Consider the following 17,840-nt stretch of genomic DNA (forward strand, 5'->3'; position numbering starts at 1 on the left):
AATGATATAAAAATATAGTTTTGATATTTGTTTTTTTAGTTTCAAAAGCTCACAGAAGTATATAAGAAAGTATCCCACCTCATTTCCTATTCCCACTAACTGCAGCTGGCAATTGGGAGTACATCTTCTCTTTATTTTTCTCTGTAAGTATTAAGCTATATGACATATACAACATACATACTTTAAGTTAAAAAAAAAAATTGTGAGGAGGTAGCCAAGATTGTGGAGTAGGAAGACCCTGAACTCACCTCTTACCAAGGACCCACAAGAATTGCAACTACCCTCTTCCAACAATACAAGAGAAGACTCTACACATGGACATCACCAGATGGTCAACTCCAAAATCAGATTGATTATATTCTTTGCAGCCAAAGATGGAGAAGCTCTATACAGTCAGCAAAAACAAGACCAGGAGCTGACTGTGGCTCAGATCATGAACTCCTTATTGCCAAATTCAGACTGAAATGGAAGAAAGTAGGGAAAACCACTAGACCATTCAGGTATGACCCTTATGATTATACAGTGGAAGTGAGAAATAGATTTAAGGGACTAGATCTGATAGAGTGCCTGATGAACTATGGACTGAGGTTTGTGACATTGTACAGGAGACAGGGATCAAGACCATCCCCATGAAAAAGAAATGCAAAAAAGCAAAATGGCTGTCTGGGGAGGCCTTACAAATAGCTGTGAAAAGAAGAGAAGTGAAAAGCAAAGGAGAAAAGGAAAGATATAAGCATCTGAATGCAGAGTTCCAAAGAATAGCAAGAAGAGATAAGAAAGCCTTCTTCAGCAATCAATGCAAAGAAATAGAGGATAACAACAGAATGGGAAAGACTAGAGATCTCTTCAAAAAAATCAGAGATACCAAAGGAACATTTCATGCAAAGATGGGCTTGATAAAGGACAGAAATAGTACGGACCTAACAGAAGCAGAATATATTAAGAAGAGGTGGCAAGAATACACAGAAGAACTGTACAAAAAAGATCTTCACGACCCAGATAATCACGATGGTGTGATCACTGACCTAGAGCCAGACATCCTGGAATGTGAAGTCAAGTGGGCCTTAGAAAGCATCACCAGGAACAAAGCTAGTGGAGGTGATGGAATTCCAGTTGAGCTATTCCAAATCCTGAAAGATGATGCTGTGAAAGTGCTGCACTCAATATGCCAGCACATTTGGAAAACTCAGCAGTGGCCACAGGACTGGAAAAGGGCAGTTTTCATTCCAATCCCAAAGAAAGGCAATGCCGAAGAATGCTCAAACTACCATACAATTGCACTCATCTCACACACTAGTAAAGTAATGCTCAAAATTCTCCAAGCCAGGCTTCAGCAATACGTGAACCGTGAACTTCCTGATGTTCAAGCTGGTTTTAGAAAAGGCAGAGGAACCAGAGATCAAATTGCCAACATCTGCTGGATCATGGAAAAAGCAAGAGAGTTCCAGAAAAACATCTATTTCTGCTTTATTGACTATGCCAAAGCCTTTGACTGTGTGGATCACAATAAACTGTGGAAAATTCTTCAAGAGATGGGAATAACAGACCACTTGATCTGCCTCTTGAGAAATTTGTATGCAGGTCAGGAAGCAACAGTTAGAACTGGACATGGAATAACAGACTGGTTCCAAATAGGAAAAGGAGTATGTCAAGGCTGTATATTGTCACCCTGTTTATTTAACTTCTATGCAGAGTACATCATGAGAAACGCTGGACTGGAAGAAACACAAGCTGGAATCAAGATTGCCAGGAGAAATAGCAATAACCTCAGATATGCAGATGACACCACCCTTATGGCAGAAAGTGAAGAGGAACTAAAAAGCTTCTTGATGAAAGTGAAAGTGGAGAGTGAAAAAGTTGGCTTAAAGCTCAACATTCAGAAAACGAAGATCATGGCATCCGATCCCACCACTTCATGGCAAATAGATGGGGAAACAGTGTCAGACTTTATTTTTCTGGGCTCCAAAATCACTGCAGTTGGTGACTGTAGCCATGAAATTAAAAGATGCTTACTCCTTGGAAGGAAAGTTATGACCAACCTAGATAGTATATGCAAAAGCTGAGACATTACTTTGCCAACAAAGGTTCGTCTAGTCAAGGCTACGGGTTTTCCTGTGGTCATGTATGGATGTGAGAGTTGGACTGTGAAGAAGGCTGAGCACCGAAGAATTGATGCTTTTGAACTGTGGTGTTGGAAAAGACTCTTGAGAGTCCCTTGGACTGCAAGGAGTTCCAACCAGTCCATTCAGAAGATCAGCCCTGGGATTTCTTTGGAAGGAATGATGCTAAAGCTGGAACTCCAGTACTTTGGCCACGCCATGCGAAGAGTTGACTCATTGGAAAAGACTCTGATGCTGGGAGGGATTGGGGGCAAGAGGAGAAGGGGACGACAGAGGATGAGATGGCTGGATGGCATCACTGACTCGATGGACGTGAGTCTGAGTGAACTCCGGGAGTTGGTGATGGACAGGGAGGCCTGGCGTGCTGCGATTCATGGGGTCGCAAAGAGTCGGACATGACTGAGCGACTGATCTGATCTGACACAGCAACTATCTATTTGAATGACCTGAATACTAGTAGAAAAGATTTTTTTTTTTTTTTTACAACTGAAGACATCAAGAAGGACCCAGAATGAGACAGGTAGGAGGAATGGAGATGCAATATAGTCAGGACCCACACACCTGGGTGGGCAACTCACCAGAAATACCATAATCATAGAAGGCCTCTCCCAGAAGCACGAGGGCCCTAGCCCCGCTTTGGGCTCCGTAGCCCAAAGGCTGCGCACCTCCTGCTCCAGGAAAATGAGCCTCCAGAACATCTGGCTTTAGAAAACAGCAGGGCTTATGTTTGGGAGGAGGTCGAGAGCTACAGGAAACAGACCCTGCTCTTCAGAGGGTGCACAGGGACTTCCCTTGTGGTCCAGTGGCTCCCAACGCAGGGGGCCAGGTTCAATCCCTGGTCAGAGAACTAGACCCCACATGCCTCAGCAGGAGTTTGCATGCCACAGCTAAAGATCCCACAGGCTGTAACGAAAATTAAAGTTCCCATGTGCCTCAACTAAGACCCAGTTCAGCTAAATAAATAAGTAATTTTTTTAAAGTGTGTACTAACTGTGGAAGGATCTTCACTGTGGACACTTTGCTCCAACCTGTATATCTATATACATGCACATGTCTAAAATAATGTTCCTTGAATATTAATACTTGTTACTTCTGAGTGGTAAGATCTGGAATCATTTTCTGCTTTTTTATGTTTGTTTGTTTGTTTGTAATGAGCATGTACAATTAAAAAACAAACAGCAAGGTGATTAATTACTCCTTAAAAAAAAAAACAAAAACAGAATTATGCACAAAAATCTCACAAACCCCAGCACAGAACAGTAGTTTGAAAAGAGCCTGGGTCAGACCCACTGGGGCTCTGGGAAAGGCAGGAGGCAACTGGAACACGCCCTGGGAAAAGAGACATTGGTGCCAGTCATTTTGGGGAGCTCATTCTTCCACAATAACACGGGTGTGGCAAGTGCCATTTTGTAATCTTCCAGGCAGACCATTAGCACCAGGCACCTGGCCCCACCCTCAGCAGCAGAAGCTGCCCAGTAACTCTGAGCCAAACAGACAGCCTCAAGAATCGACTACCCCAGGCTCCAGAAAGCCCATATTCATTGCAGGAAGCACAACCTTGCAGCCAGTCAGGTTGGGGGTCAGCCCTACCTACCAGAGAACCCACAGGAGTCAAGCCCACCACAACAGGAGGGTGTGCCCAGCTCACATGGGGGCACCCCTAGGGTGTCCCTGGTGGCTCAGATGGTAAAGAATCCACCTGCAATACAGGAGACTCAAGTTCAATCCTTGGGAAGTTCCCCTGGAGAAGGAAATAGCAACCCACTCCAGTATTCTTGCCTGGAGAATTCCATGGGCAGAGGAGCTTGCTGGGCTACAGTCTGTGGAGTCACAAAGAGCCAGACACAACCGAGTGACTTACACTTTAACTAAGGCATACAGTTCTAATGACCAGAGGAACACACTGCTGAGCCCCATGGAGCTACCGGTGAAAGAATTATACTGGAATACTTTCTGATAACTCAAAATGGATTAAAGACTTAAATGTTAAGGCCTGTAAGTGAGAAAGGAGGGAAGGGGGCAGTGCACAACCATTAGCCATTAAGGAAACAACAGAAACTGGTTAAAACCTACTGAACCTGACACAGCAAGAAATTTAACTTCCAGTAGACCTTGAACCTCCTAATATACTCGATGTAATACATGTTGTTGTTGGTGTTTAGTCGCTGAGTCATGTCCAACTCTTTTGTGACCCCCATGTACTGTAGCCCTCCAGGTCCCTCTGTCCATGGGATTTCCCAGGCCAGAATACTGGAGTGAGTTGCCATTTCCTCCTCCAGGAGATCCTCCAGACCTAGGGACTGAACCCAGGTCTTCTCCACTGCAGGTTGATTCTTTACTGCTGAGCCACCAGCAGGTTCACGGATGTGGGAGTGAGGAATAAATGCAGTTTATCGTATAACAAAGTTTTACAGTTTAATGCAGCCAACAGGCGCCTAACCTCACCTTCTACCATTTCCTTTTCTGCCTGACTCCCCTTGCACTCCAGCATGCTGCTCTCTCTTCCTTCCTCAACAGTTCAGCCTGCAGCCTTTAGGCATGCTCCTTCCTCAGTTGCCTTCATACCTGGGTGCTTGGACAGCAGGGAAGGGGCTATTTATTTCTCCATTCCCTATCTTATTTAGAAGATTTTGAGGAGGCTTATTAAAATTCTCTTATTGCAAAACTAAAAAAAAAAAAAAAAAAAACAGAAGGGAGCTAGAGATAGGAAAATATGTTTAGATCCCCTATATCGATAATGTGAACATAGTTCACTAGCAATATCTATTTCACAGAGACATAACCAGCATTTCAATTTTTCAACACCCCCTGTAAACTGAGTAACAGGGGGTGGTATTCCTAAGACCCAATCATTCTTGAGTAAGAGATGACAATGATGTTGTTAGACTTACCAGATGAGCCCCCCAAAGCACAACAAATAGTAGCCAACTAATTGTACACTATCTTTAGCAGCTTGAAAACGAACAGAATGATCTCTGTTCGTTTCCAAGGCAAACCATTCAATAACACAGTAATCCAAGTCTATGCCCCAACCAGTAATGCTGAAGAAGCTGAAGTTGAACGGTTCTAGTGAAGACCTACAAGACCTTTTAGAACTAACACCCAAAACAGACGTTCTTTTCATTATAGGGGACTGGAATGCAAAAGTAGGAAGTCAAGAAACACCTGGAGTAGCAGGCAAATTTGGCCCTGGAATACGGAATGAAGCAAGGCAAAGGCTAATAGAGTTTTGCCAAGAGAATGCACTGGTCATAGCAAACACCCTCTTCCAACAACACAAGAGAAGACTCTACATATGGATATCACCACATGGTCAACACCGAAATTAGACCGATTATATTCTTTGCAGCCAAAGATGGAGAAGCTCTATACAGTCAGCAAAAACAAGACCGGGAGCTGACTGTGGCTCAGATCATGAGCTCCTTATTGCCAAATTCAGGCTTAAATTGAAGTAGGGTAAACCACTAGACCATTCAGGTATGACCTAAGTCAAATCCCTTATGATTATACAGTGGAAGTGAGAAATAGATTTAAGGGCCTAGATGTGACAGATAGAGTGCCTGATGAACTATGGACTGAGGTTTGTGACATTGTACAGGAGACAGGGATCAAGACCACCCCCATGAAAAAGAAATGCAAAAAAGCAAAATGGCTGTCTGGGGAGGCCTTACAAATAGCTGTGAAAAGAGGAGAAGCGAAAAGCAAAGGAGAAATGGAAAGATGTAAGCATCTGAATGCAGCGTTCCAAAGAATAGCAAGAAGAGATAAGAAAGCCTTCCTCAGCGATCAATGCAAAGAAATAGAGGAAAACAACAGAATGGGAAAGACTAGGGATCTCTTCAAGAAAATTAGAGATACCAAGGGAACATTTCATGCAAAGATGGGCTCGATAAAGGACAGAAATAGTACGGACCTAACAGAAGCAGAAGATATTAAGAAGAGGTGGCAAGAATACACAGAACTGTACAAAAAAGATCTTCACGACCCAGATAATCACGATGGTGTGATCACTGACCTAGAGCCAGACATCCTGGAATGTGAAGTCAAGTGGGCCTTAGAAAGCATCACTATGAACAAAGCTAGTGGAGGTGATGGAATTCCAGTTGAGCAACTTCAAATCCTAAAAGATGATGCTGTGAAAGTGCTGAACTCAATATGCCAGCAAATTTGGAAAACTCAGCAGTGGCCACAGGACTGCAAAAGGTCAGTTTTCATTGAATCCCAAAGAAAGGCAATGCCAAAGAATGCTCCAACTACCGCACAATTGCACTCATCTCACATGCTAGTAAAGTAATGCTCAAAATTCTCCAAGGCAGGCTTCAGCAATACATGAACCGGGAACTTCCAGATGTTCAAGCTGGGTTTAGAAAAGGCAGAGGAACCAGAGATCAAATTGCCAACATCCGCTGGATCACTGAAAAAGCAAGAGAGTTCCAGAAAAACATCTATTTCTGCTTTATTGACTATGCCAAAGCCTTTGACTGTGTGGATCACAATAAACTGTGGAAAATTCTTCAAGAGATGGGAATTGCCGGGAGCCAGCACAGGAGTCCCCACCCATGACAAGGTCAGGCGGGAGAACTCTGATGGGCAAGGCAAGTCAGAGCTCGAAGGGGGCTCCCCCGGACCTGCCTGAGTGTCTACCCCAAAACCAAAATCTGTTTTACTATTTTACGACTTTCACCAACTCTTCTGACATTAATGGGGGGCTATCCCCGACCACCTTTCTCTGTAAGAAAATCAACTTAAAACTCTAGTTAATAAATCTCCTGGGCATAATAGGAGTGTTTCAATTCAACCCCCTCTGATGACTTTCTAGCTTGCCTGACAGGTTTGTTCAGATTCACAGCCTCCCAACCATGAGAGGCACGGGAAGCTTAAGATATTCTAACAATTCAGAGCTTCTCAGAGAGTTAAAATTGTTAAAAATAGAACTAGTAGAGGATTTCTTTGTTGAGCTAATGCTTGCTGCCAAATTTCCATGTCCCTTACCTACTGTGTCCCTGGGAGTGTATTGATTAATATAGTTGGTGTATAGAAATGTAAGTAGTAGCTTTAATGTTTGTAACCTTGGACCCTTGCGTTAATTCTTTTCTTGCTATAGCCCACTACACTTTTGCCCTATAGGAATGCAACTTTATCTAATACTTTTGGAGGGTGGCGCCTGACTTTAGAATAATCCCCTTTAGAGAAAAATAGGTTTTCTGAAGAAAGGGTCATAAAACATTAGCAGGCCTCCTGGCCAGAAGATGATGTAAATCACCTAAAATTTTGCATATGATAAGTTTGCAGAAAGAAAGCCTGGCTTCAATAAGGATCAAGGACTGCTGACCTTGCATGACTCTACCCCTTCCCCCATTATCCTCTATGCACAACTTAAGGTATAAAAACTACTTTGGAAAATAAAGTGTGGGCCTTGCTCATCAGGCTTGGTCTCCCCATGTCATTCTTTCTCTTTCCTTTTCCTTTTCAGGCTGATCCCTTGGAGCGCAGGGGCTCTCTGCGTTCACTTTCCTGCCTGGGATTCTAAGACCCACTCGAGAAGGTGCCTAAGGTGGGGCACCTTCCACAATTCAAAAGAGCGTCTGCAGCCCACATGAACAGAGCAAGTCCCGTGCTGGGGCTTTATTGGCTTTCTGCATAAACCAAGGAATATCAGCCTCTTTTCTCTCCTCTTTTTTCTTAACCGCAAAATTCTTTCCTTATCTCTTTATCTATCCTTTTAATTGCCGACGCCATCCTCCCGAGGGAATCCCTGGATCCAACTGGGGCAGGACCCCAGCAGGGAATACCAGACCACCTGACCTGCCTCTTGAGAAATCTATATGCAGGGCAGGAAGCAACAGTTAGAACTGGACATGGAACAACAGATTGGTTCCAAATAGGAAAAGCAGTACATCAAGGCTGTATGTTGTCACCCTGCTTATTTAACTTATATGCAGAGTACATCATGAGAAATGCTGGGCTGGAAGAAGCACAAGCTGGAATCAAGATTGCCAGGAGAAATATCAAGAACCTCAGATGTGCAGATGACACCACCCTTATGGAAGAAAGTGAAGAGGAACTCAAAAGCCTCTTGATGAAAATGAAAGAGGAGAGTGAAAAAGTTGGCTTAAAGCTCAACGTTCAGAAAACGAAGATCATGGATGGCATCTGGTAACATTCATGGTAAATAGATGGGGAAACAGTAGAAACAGTGTCAGACTTTATTTTTGGGGCTCCAAAATCACTGCAGATGGTGACTGCAGCCATGAAATTAAAAGACGCTTACTCCTTGGAAGGAAAGTTATGACCAACCTAGATAGCATATTCAAAAGCAGAGACATTACTTTGCCAACAAAGACTTGTCTACTCAAGGCTATGGTTTTTTCCAGTGGTCATGTATGGACGTGAGAGTTGGACTGTGAAGAAAGCTGAGCGCTGAAGAATTGATGCTTTTGAACTGTGGTGTTGGAGAAGACTCTTGAGAGTCCCTTGGACTGCAAGGAGACCCAACCAGTCCATTCTAAAGGAGGTCAGCCCTGGGTGTTCTTTGGAAGGAATGATGCTAAAGCTGAAACTCCAGTACTTTGGCCACCCCATGCGAAGAGTTGACTCATTGGAAAAGACTCTGATGCTGGGAGGGATTGGGGGCAGGAGGAAAAGGGGACGATAGAGGATGAGACGGCTGGATGGCATCACTGACTCGATGGACTTGAGTTTGAGTGGACTCTGAGAGATGGTGATGGACAGGGAGGCCTGGTGTGCTGCGATTCATGGGACACGACTGAGTGACTGAACTGAACTTTAACAGCTTGCTTCTCCTCCGGCAGACAGTTAAAAAAAATTATTTGGGCCAGGTGAGACAAAAAAGTGTAGCTTCTTTCCAATTCTTGGTTTAATAAAGGAAAATCCTGTGAGTTATAACTTAAGAGAAAAGTAGAACCAACAGATGAGCTATATAGCTAAAAATATGTGACTGATTTTACTTTCCAACTGGAAGTTATTGCTCCCTGCCATTAACTTTTACATTTTTCCTCCTATAATAATGATCCATTCATTCATTTAATGACTACTAATTTAGAGGCTATTATACGTTTACCAGAACTATGCTGTTGTTTCGTTGTGTTCATGTCCAATCCTTTGAGATTCCATGGACTGCAGTACACCAGGCTTTCTTGTCCTCCACTAACTCCCTGAATTTGCCCAAGTTCATGTCCATTAAGTCGGTGATGCTATCTCACCATCTCATCCTCTGCCTCCCTCTTCTCCTTTTGCCTTCAATCTTTCCCAGCATTGGGGTCTTTTCCAGTGAATAGACAAACCTTTACGGTGCTTAAAGTATTGTTGGTATCAAATGGATCTTTGTGCTTTTGCAGACTTTAGAGAAGACCCTTATCGCTTGAGTGTAGTGAAGAAGAGAGGCTGCAACCAGGTATGCTTCCTTAGGACACATGCACACACGCAGAAATAGTAGGAGTTCTATTGTTGATATTATAATTACTTCAAGGAACACACACTTATTTTCTGACAGTTTTATAGGTTAGAATCACAACCTGGGACTTACTGGACTAAAATCAAACTGTTCATTTTGGAGGCTCTAGGGAAGAGTTTGATTCCTTGCCTTTTTCAGGTTCCAGAGGCTACAGGAATTCTTTGGCTCATGGAATCCTTCCTCTTCCTACATCTTCAAAGCCAGCATCCCTGCATCTCTCTGACTGTTCTTCCACAGTCACATCTCTCTTTCTGACCAAAGCTGAGAAGTTCAGTTCAGTTCAGTCACTTAGTTGTGTCTGACTCTTTGCAACCCTAAGAACCGCAGCATGCCAGGCCTCCCTGTCCATCACCAACCCCGAGTTTACTCAAACTCATGTGCATTGAGTTGGTGATGCCATCCAACCATCTCAGCCTCTGTCATCCCCTTCTCATCCCACCTTCAATCTTTCCCAGGATCAGGGTCTTTTCCAACGAGTCAGTTCTTCCATCAGGTGGCCAAAGTATTGGAGTCTCAGCCCTGCATCAGTCCTTCCAATGATTATTCAGGACTGATTACCTTTAGGATGGACTGGTTGGATATCCTTATAGTCCAAGGGACTCTCAAGAGTCTTCCCCACAGTTCAAAAGCATCAATTCTTTGGTCCTCAGCTTTCTTTACAGTCCAACTCTCACATCCATACATGACTACTGGAAAAACCATAGCTTTTGACTAGATGAACCTTAGTTGGCAAAGTAATGTCTCTGCTTCTTAATATGCTATCTAGGTTGGTCATGGCTTTTCTTCCAAGGATCAAGCATCTTTTAATTTCATGGCTGCAGTCACCATCTGCAGTGATTTCGGAGCCCCAAAAAATAAAGTCTGCCACTGTTTCCACCGTTTCCCCATCTATTTGCCAAGAAGTGATGAGACCAGATACCATGACCTTCATTTTCTGAATGTTGAGCTTTAAGCCAACTTTTCCACTCTCCTCTTTCACTTTCATCAGGAGGCTCTTTAATCCTTCTTCGCTTTCTCCGAAGGGTGGTGTCATCTGCCTATCTGAGGTTATTGATATTTCCCCAGCAATCTTGATTCCAGCTTGTGCTTCTTCCAGCCCAGCATTTCTCATGATGTACTCTGCATAGAAGTTAAATAAACAGGGTGACAATATATAGCCTTGACATACTCCTTTCCCAATTTGGAACCAGTCTGTTGTTCCATGTCCAGTTCTAACTGTTGCTTCTTGACTTGCATACACATTTCTCAAGAGGCAGGTCAGGTGGTCTGGTATTCCCATCTCTTAAAGAATTTTCCAGTTTGTTGTCGTCCACACAGTCAAAGGCTTTCGCATAGCCAATAAAGCAGATGTTTTTCTGAAACTCTCTTGCTTTTTCGATGTTCCAACGGATGTTGGCAATTTGATCTCTGGTTCCTCTGCCTTTTCTAAAACCAGCTTGAACATCTGGAAGTTCATGGTTCACATATTGCTGAAGCCTGGCTTGTAGAATTTTGAGCATTACTTTACTAGCATGTGAGATGAGTGCAACTGTGTGGCAGTTTGAGCATTCTTTGGCATTGCCTTTCTTTGGGATTGGAATGAAAACTGACCTCTTCCAGTCCTGTGGCCACTGCTGAGTTTTCCAAATTTGCTGGCATATCAGTGTAGCACTTTCACAGCATCATCTTCCAGGATTTGAAATAGCTCAACTGGAATTCTATCACCTCCACTAGCTTTGTTCGCAGTGATGCTTCCTAAGGACCACTTGACTTCGCATTCCAGGATATCTGGCTCTAGGTGAGTGATCACACCATAGTGATTACCTGGGTCATGAAGATCTTTTTTGTATAGTTCTTCTGTGTATTCTTGCCACCTCTTCTTAATATCTTCTGCTACTGTTAGGCCCATACCATTTCTATCCTTTATTGAGCCCACCTTTGCTTGAAATGTTCCCTTGGTATCTCTAATTTTCTTGAAGAGATCTCTAGTCTTTCCCATTCTGTTGTTTTCCTCTATTTCTTTGCAATGATCACTGAGGAAGGCTTTCTTATCTCTCCTTGCTATTCTTTGGATGTTTGCTTTCAAATGGGTATATCTTTCCTTTTCTCCTTTGCCTTTTGCTTCTCTTCTTTTCATAGCTTTTTGTCTTTTCCTCAGACAACCATTTTGCCTTTCTGCATTTCTTTTTCTTGGGGATGGTCTTGATCACTGACTCCTGTTTAACCCTAACCCTTATGTCACGAACCTCCATCTGTAGTTCTTCAGGCACTCTGTCTAGTAGATTCAATCCCATGCATCTATTTGTCATTTTCACTGTATAGCTGTAAGGGATTTGATTTAGGTAATACCTGAATGGTCTAGTGGTTTTCCATACTTTCTTCAATTTAAGTCTGAATTTGGCTGTAAAGAGTTCATCATCTGAGCCACAGTCAGCTCCTGGTCTTGTTTTTGCTGACTGTCTAGAGCTTCTCCATCTTTGGCTGCAAAGAAAATAATCAATCTGATTTTGGTATTGACCATCTGGTGATGTCCCTGTTTAGAGTGTTCTCTTGTGTTGTTGGAAGACAGTGTTTGCTATGACTAGTGCGTTCACTTGGCAAAATTCTGTTAAGAGTTTGCCCTGCTTCATTCTGTACTCCAAGACCAAATCTGCCTATTACTCCAGTTATTTCTTGACTTCCTACTTTTGCATTCCTGTCCCCAATAATGGACATCTTTTTTGGGTGTTAGTTCTAGAAAGTCTTGTAGGTTTTCACTGAACTGTCAAACTTCATCTTCTTCAGCATTACTGGTCGGGGCATAGACTTGGATTACTGTGATACTGAATGGTTTGCCTTGGAAATGAACAGAGATCATTCTGTCGTTTTTCAGATTGCATCCAAGTACTGCATTTCAAACTCTTTTGTTGACTATGATGGCTACTCCATTTCTTCTAAGGGATTCTTGCCCACAGTAGTAGATATAATGGTAATCTGAGTTGAATTCACCCATTCCAGTCCATTTTAGTTCATTGATTCCTAAAATGTCAATGTTCACTCTTGCCATCTCCTGTTTGATCACCTCCAATTTGCCTTGACTCATGGACCTAACATTCTAGGTTCCTATGCAATGTTGCTCTTTACACCATCAGACTTTACTTCCATCACCAGTCACATCCACAACTGGGTGGTGTTTTTGCTTTGGCTCTGTCTCTTCATTCTTTCTGGAGTTATTTCTCCACTTACCTCCAGTAACATATTGGGCAGCTACCATCCTGCAGAGTTCATCTTTCAGTGTTCTATCTTTTGGCCGTCTCATACTGTTCATGGGGTCCTCAAGACAAGAATACTGAAGTCGTCCCTTCTCCAGTGGACCACTTTGAAAGGTTCTGTAATTGTAAGGAACTGTGTGATTATATTAGGCCTTCTAATCTTCCTCCTCTCAAAATCCTTAATCCTTAAACTCATCACACAATCTGTGTTTCTGATAATTTCCTTTGCTGTGCTGAAGCATTTTTGTTTGATGTAGTCCCATTTGTTTATTTTTGCTTTGGTTTTCTTTGCCTGAGGTGACATATCCCCCCCCAAATACTAGTAAGAGCAATGTGAAAGAGTACACATGTCTATGTTTTCTTCTAGAAGTCTTATGGTTCTGTTGTAGGAAAACTGGGCACAAGAGGATGTTCACGTCCCAGGTCTCAGAGGAGTTCTGGGGTGGGCCACCAAAAGAGGATCTGTGGCTTCGTGCAGAAAAGATATCAAGAATGGGTCATAGTAAAATGAAAGCAAGTTTATTTAGTTCATTTCCAAATGTGTTTTCCAACACCAATGAGCAATTAACTCAGTCTTGACACTACTGGAAATAGCATCAGATACCACAAGCTTAGTCCCACAAGACTGTCCCCACTTCAGGCACCAAATGCAAATCCGGGTTGTAAGCGTACTTCTGACTGACTGGTTATAAAACTGAAGTTCCTGCTGAAACACGAGGATGATGGTAAGTTCAGGCTGAGCACAATGCTGGAGCACCACTCTGTTATCTTACCACCAGAAAATCAGAGGAAAGTTACACACACCCTGCAGCCACCAACTCCAATTTTGCCTGTAAGACTTCTCTCCAGAAAACATTAGGGAGTTCAGGTTTTTTGAGCAAAAGCACCCATCTTCCTTGTATGCCCCTTGAAATAAGCCTTTCTCTACTCCATATGTGTTTTCTCATTATTTAGGTATCCTTTAGTTTCTCTCAGCAATTTCAGAATACAGGTCTTGAACATACTTTGCTACATGTATCCTTCAATATTTCATGTTTACTGGTGCTACTGACATGGTTTTTGTTTCTTAACTTCAATTTACAATTATTGTTGCTATGATGAGCATTTTTAAGGTTCTTGGTAAACACTGTCCTTTACAAAGGTCATACCAGTTTGTATATCTAACAAAATATAAGAATGCTTGTCTGACCACACTTTTCTAAGTAGTTATCTCATTTAAACTTTTTTTCTCTCAGATACGATTTTCTCTTCTTGGGAAGATTTATCGTTGGATCTCAGCCACAGAAAGTTTGATCATATGCCTTGGTTTATAGCACATCATCATCACTGTTCTTTTAATTTAGTATCTTTTTACCTCATTTCCTGCTCCTGTTCTCTCTTTTTGCTCTATGGGCAACCTTCTTCTTGTCCTTAGGAAATCATCCTGTATTTGACATGTTTTTGAGTATTTTCTTTAAAACATTTTTGTGTCCATGTATCTTAAATGTATACAAATGGTATTATAGATTTCATTATTACTTTTACTAAACACTGCATTTTTTAAAATATGTGCATATGTGGTCGGTATATGTGGTCCTTTGCTTCTGTGTAAGGCACAGTACTATACATGTGTTTCCACTATATTTTACCTATTCCCCCACCTCCCCAAAGGGATTAAGAATCCTAGGTTCTGACTTTCCTGGTAGTGCAGTGGCTAAGACTCTGCTGCCAATGCAGCAGGGCCGGGTTCAATCCGTGGTCAGGGAAGTAGATCCCAAATGCCACACGAAGAGTTCACATGCCGCAACTATAGATCCCGTATGTTGCAACTAAGACTCTGCACAGCCAATAAATAAATTAAAAAAAAAAAAAAGAATCCCAGATTCACTCTAAACTACTGCCAAAAAACAAACAAACAAACAAAAAAATGAGATCAATATCCTTGTTTTTGTTTCTTTGGAGACCTGTTTAAGACTTCTTGAGGACACATACCCAGAAACAATTTATTAATAATATTTATATTCATTTAACTAAATTCTGCCAGACTGCTCTCCAGAATGGTTCTACCACTTTATACTCTCAGCACCAGTGTATGTATCCCCTCATCTCCATTAATACCTGACATTACTCATCCTTCTGCTTATTAGTCTACTAAGTAGAGAGAGATTATACTGCTGCTTTCACATGAACCCCTCTGATTACTAATGAGTTTGAGCATATCTTTCTGTTTTGTGAGCATGATTATAACCTTCGTGCATTTTTCTATTGGTAACTTGTTTTTTTTTAATGATCTAAGTATTTATCGTACTGTAGGTACTAGTTCCTTGTTGGATTTAGACTTGAAAATATATTCTCCAATACTGCCATCTATTATAAATTAATGAATCTTTTTTCTCAGGACTTTTTTCCAGTGATCTGTTGTTGAATAATGAAGCACTCAAAACCTCACAAGCTGAAAACAAATCATTTTATTTTGCTCAATATTTGGGGGATCAAAAACTGGGAGAGGCACCACTGGGTGGTTCCCCTGATTTACATAGCCAAGGCAGCTGGGGCTAGAGAATCCATTTCCAAAATGGCTTCTTCACTTACACTTCACTTCTTCTGGTTCCTTGGTGCTCCTTGACCTCTCTACTTGCTGTCTCATCTTCCAGGGCCTCTTTTCATGATCTTGGGCTTCTTACAACATAGAGATTTCAGGGAATTGCATTTTTTATTTAGTGGCTGGCTTCCAAGAGGCAGGAAGCAGAAGCTGTCAGGCAAGTTAACAGCAACATCTGGAAATGTACATCATCACCGCTACCATGGGTTTCCCTGGTGCCTCAGACAGTAAAGAACCCACCTGCAATGAGGGAGACCTGGGTTTGATCCCCAGGTTGGGAAGTTCCATTGGAGAAGGGCATGGCAACCCACTCCAGTATTCTTGCCTGGAGAATCCCCATGGACAGAGGATCCTGGTGGGCTATAGTCCAAGGGGTCACACAGAGTCGGACACGACTGAGCGTCTAAGCACAGCACCTCTACCATAGTCTCTTGGTCTAAGAACTCAAAAGCCTTGCCCAAATTTAAGGAAGTGGAGAGATGCCACCTTCTGATGACACTCTAATAATATGCTGCAGAACACATGAGCTGGGAGATACTGTTGTGGCCGACTTTGGAAAAGAGAGTCTGCCACATTACTAACTGATTTTTTCCTTTTGTGAATTATCAAACCATGGCTTAGTCCTTCCATCTTTTCCAATTGATTTATAAAAACTTTTTATATTACATATCTCAAAATGTTTCATTTACAAAAATTATGTTTTTTACAAGTTTTTCTCCTCAGATAGAATATAAGACAGTTTCATTTACTTCACTGTTAAGTTTCCTTCTAAAAATCTTTTATTAGGATGAAAAAATTACTTAACACTATGTATCTCAAACAACTAATGATATATATTACAGGATCTTATCAAAGAATAAGCCATTTCATAGACATCTTTCAATTAACCCCATAATATTAAAAATTCAAATTATATGATACAATTATAATGAGTGGCACAAAAAGTTTAAAATTACTGATGTCTACATTTTTACTTTCTAATACACTGGGCCTTTTATTTCTCACCATGAACTGCACATACTTTACACCTTTGGTTAATACTAAAATAAAAAGGAAAAAGTTGGCCACTCTTTTAAAACAACTTCAATGACAATAGGGTCCTCACTCCCTCAAAAAGACTTCTTTAAAAACAATTTAAAACCCAGAAACATAAATTTATTAGAGACTTTAAAAGAACAAACTACAACAGCAGTTTACAAATAATTTTTTTTTTGGTTAGTAAACACACACAGAACTGTTTTTTTCTATCATGTGAATTTAAGGACTTCTAATATTTTCCTAATAAAACTTTTCAAAAATATGTATTTCATGAGAGTGTCGGGCAAGAAGTAATACTGTCTTCAAGTGAAACCTGTCTGAAAATGACAAGTCATTCATCTCTTCATTAACTAAAGACTGCTAATAACAGAAAAGCAAAAAGCTATATACCCTGGATTTTTTTAGATGACAAATTCTGGCACTTTGTGCTAAGGTTTAAGGTAATTATCAACTCATTTTTCCCTACTACATAGAAATATAATATTCCCTAGCACACAGAAATATAATATGCATAGCATTTTAACTATAAAACTATAACATGACAAGAATCCTTTATTAAGAAAATGTCCTTATCACAAATATTTCAGATTAAAAAAATGGTTTTAAAAGTTGAAGCACATTAACTTGGAAAAACAAATTCCAAACTAAACACAAATGTCATTTAAGCTCTAGAACCACAAGGGCACACTAAGAAAGTTAAACAAAAATAAGGAAGGGAGAGGACACAGCAAAATGATCTCTTAAGGGTCTTCTGAACCTTTAAGATACAGCTAGAATCCTTTGAGTGTCAGGATATATGCTAATGATTTTGCTTTCTTTCAGATGGAAATGAATTAATGTCTTTTACTTTAGACATAGTATTTTGAAATAACTGTTGGTTTGCTGTGTCTTGCCCATAAAAATCATATGACTAATACTCCAGCTTCAAAAAATGAGGCCCAGCAAGCAAAAATAACGTGTCATCCAACAAATGTATGTAGAAAAAAAATCAGAAAATAAAATTGACAAGCATGGAAAAAATTTAAATACTTTTCCTCATGCTCCCAGAAAGGCGGAGGTGAGGGGTGGCAGTACACTCTGTGCACTGGAGTACTGTGCTGTGCTGTCACTCAGTCATGTCTGACTCTTTGTGACCCCATGGACTGTAGCCCACCAGGCTCCTCTGTCCATGGGACATTTCAGGCAAGAATATTGGAGTGGGTTGCCATTTCTTCCTCCAGGGGATCTTCTCCACCCAGGGCTCAAACTTGCATCCCCTGAATCTCCTACACTAGCAGGCAGATTCTGTACCACTGAGCCACCTGGGACGCCCATGGTTAGGAGTATTGCAATCTAAAAACAAATGTATGAAACTGGAGAAGACAAAATACATGCACAAGTGCACAAAGAACAATCAA

The 17,840-nt window shown here is 41.4% G+C and overlaps 1 long non-coding RNA gene across 2 annotated transcripts in view; it reads right to left on the reverse strand.

The window, feature by feature from the left end:
- Nucleotides 1-17,840, reverse strand: part of LOC113905391 — a 101,854-nt gene that overhangs the window by 5,287 nt on the left and 78,727 nt on the right. The window lies entirely within an intron of this gene.

This window comes from Bos indicus x Bos taurus, chromosome 15 (genome assembly GCF_003369695.1).
Source record: "Bos indicus x Bos taurus breed Angus x Brahman F1 hybrid chromosome 15, Bos_hybrid_MaternalHap_v2.0, whole genome shotgun sequence".
In the NCBI taxonomy this organism is placed as follows: Eukaryota; Metazoa; Chordata; class Mammalia; order Artiodactyla; family Bovidae; genus Bos; species Bos indicus x Bos taurus.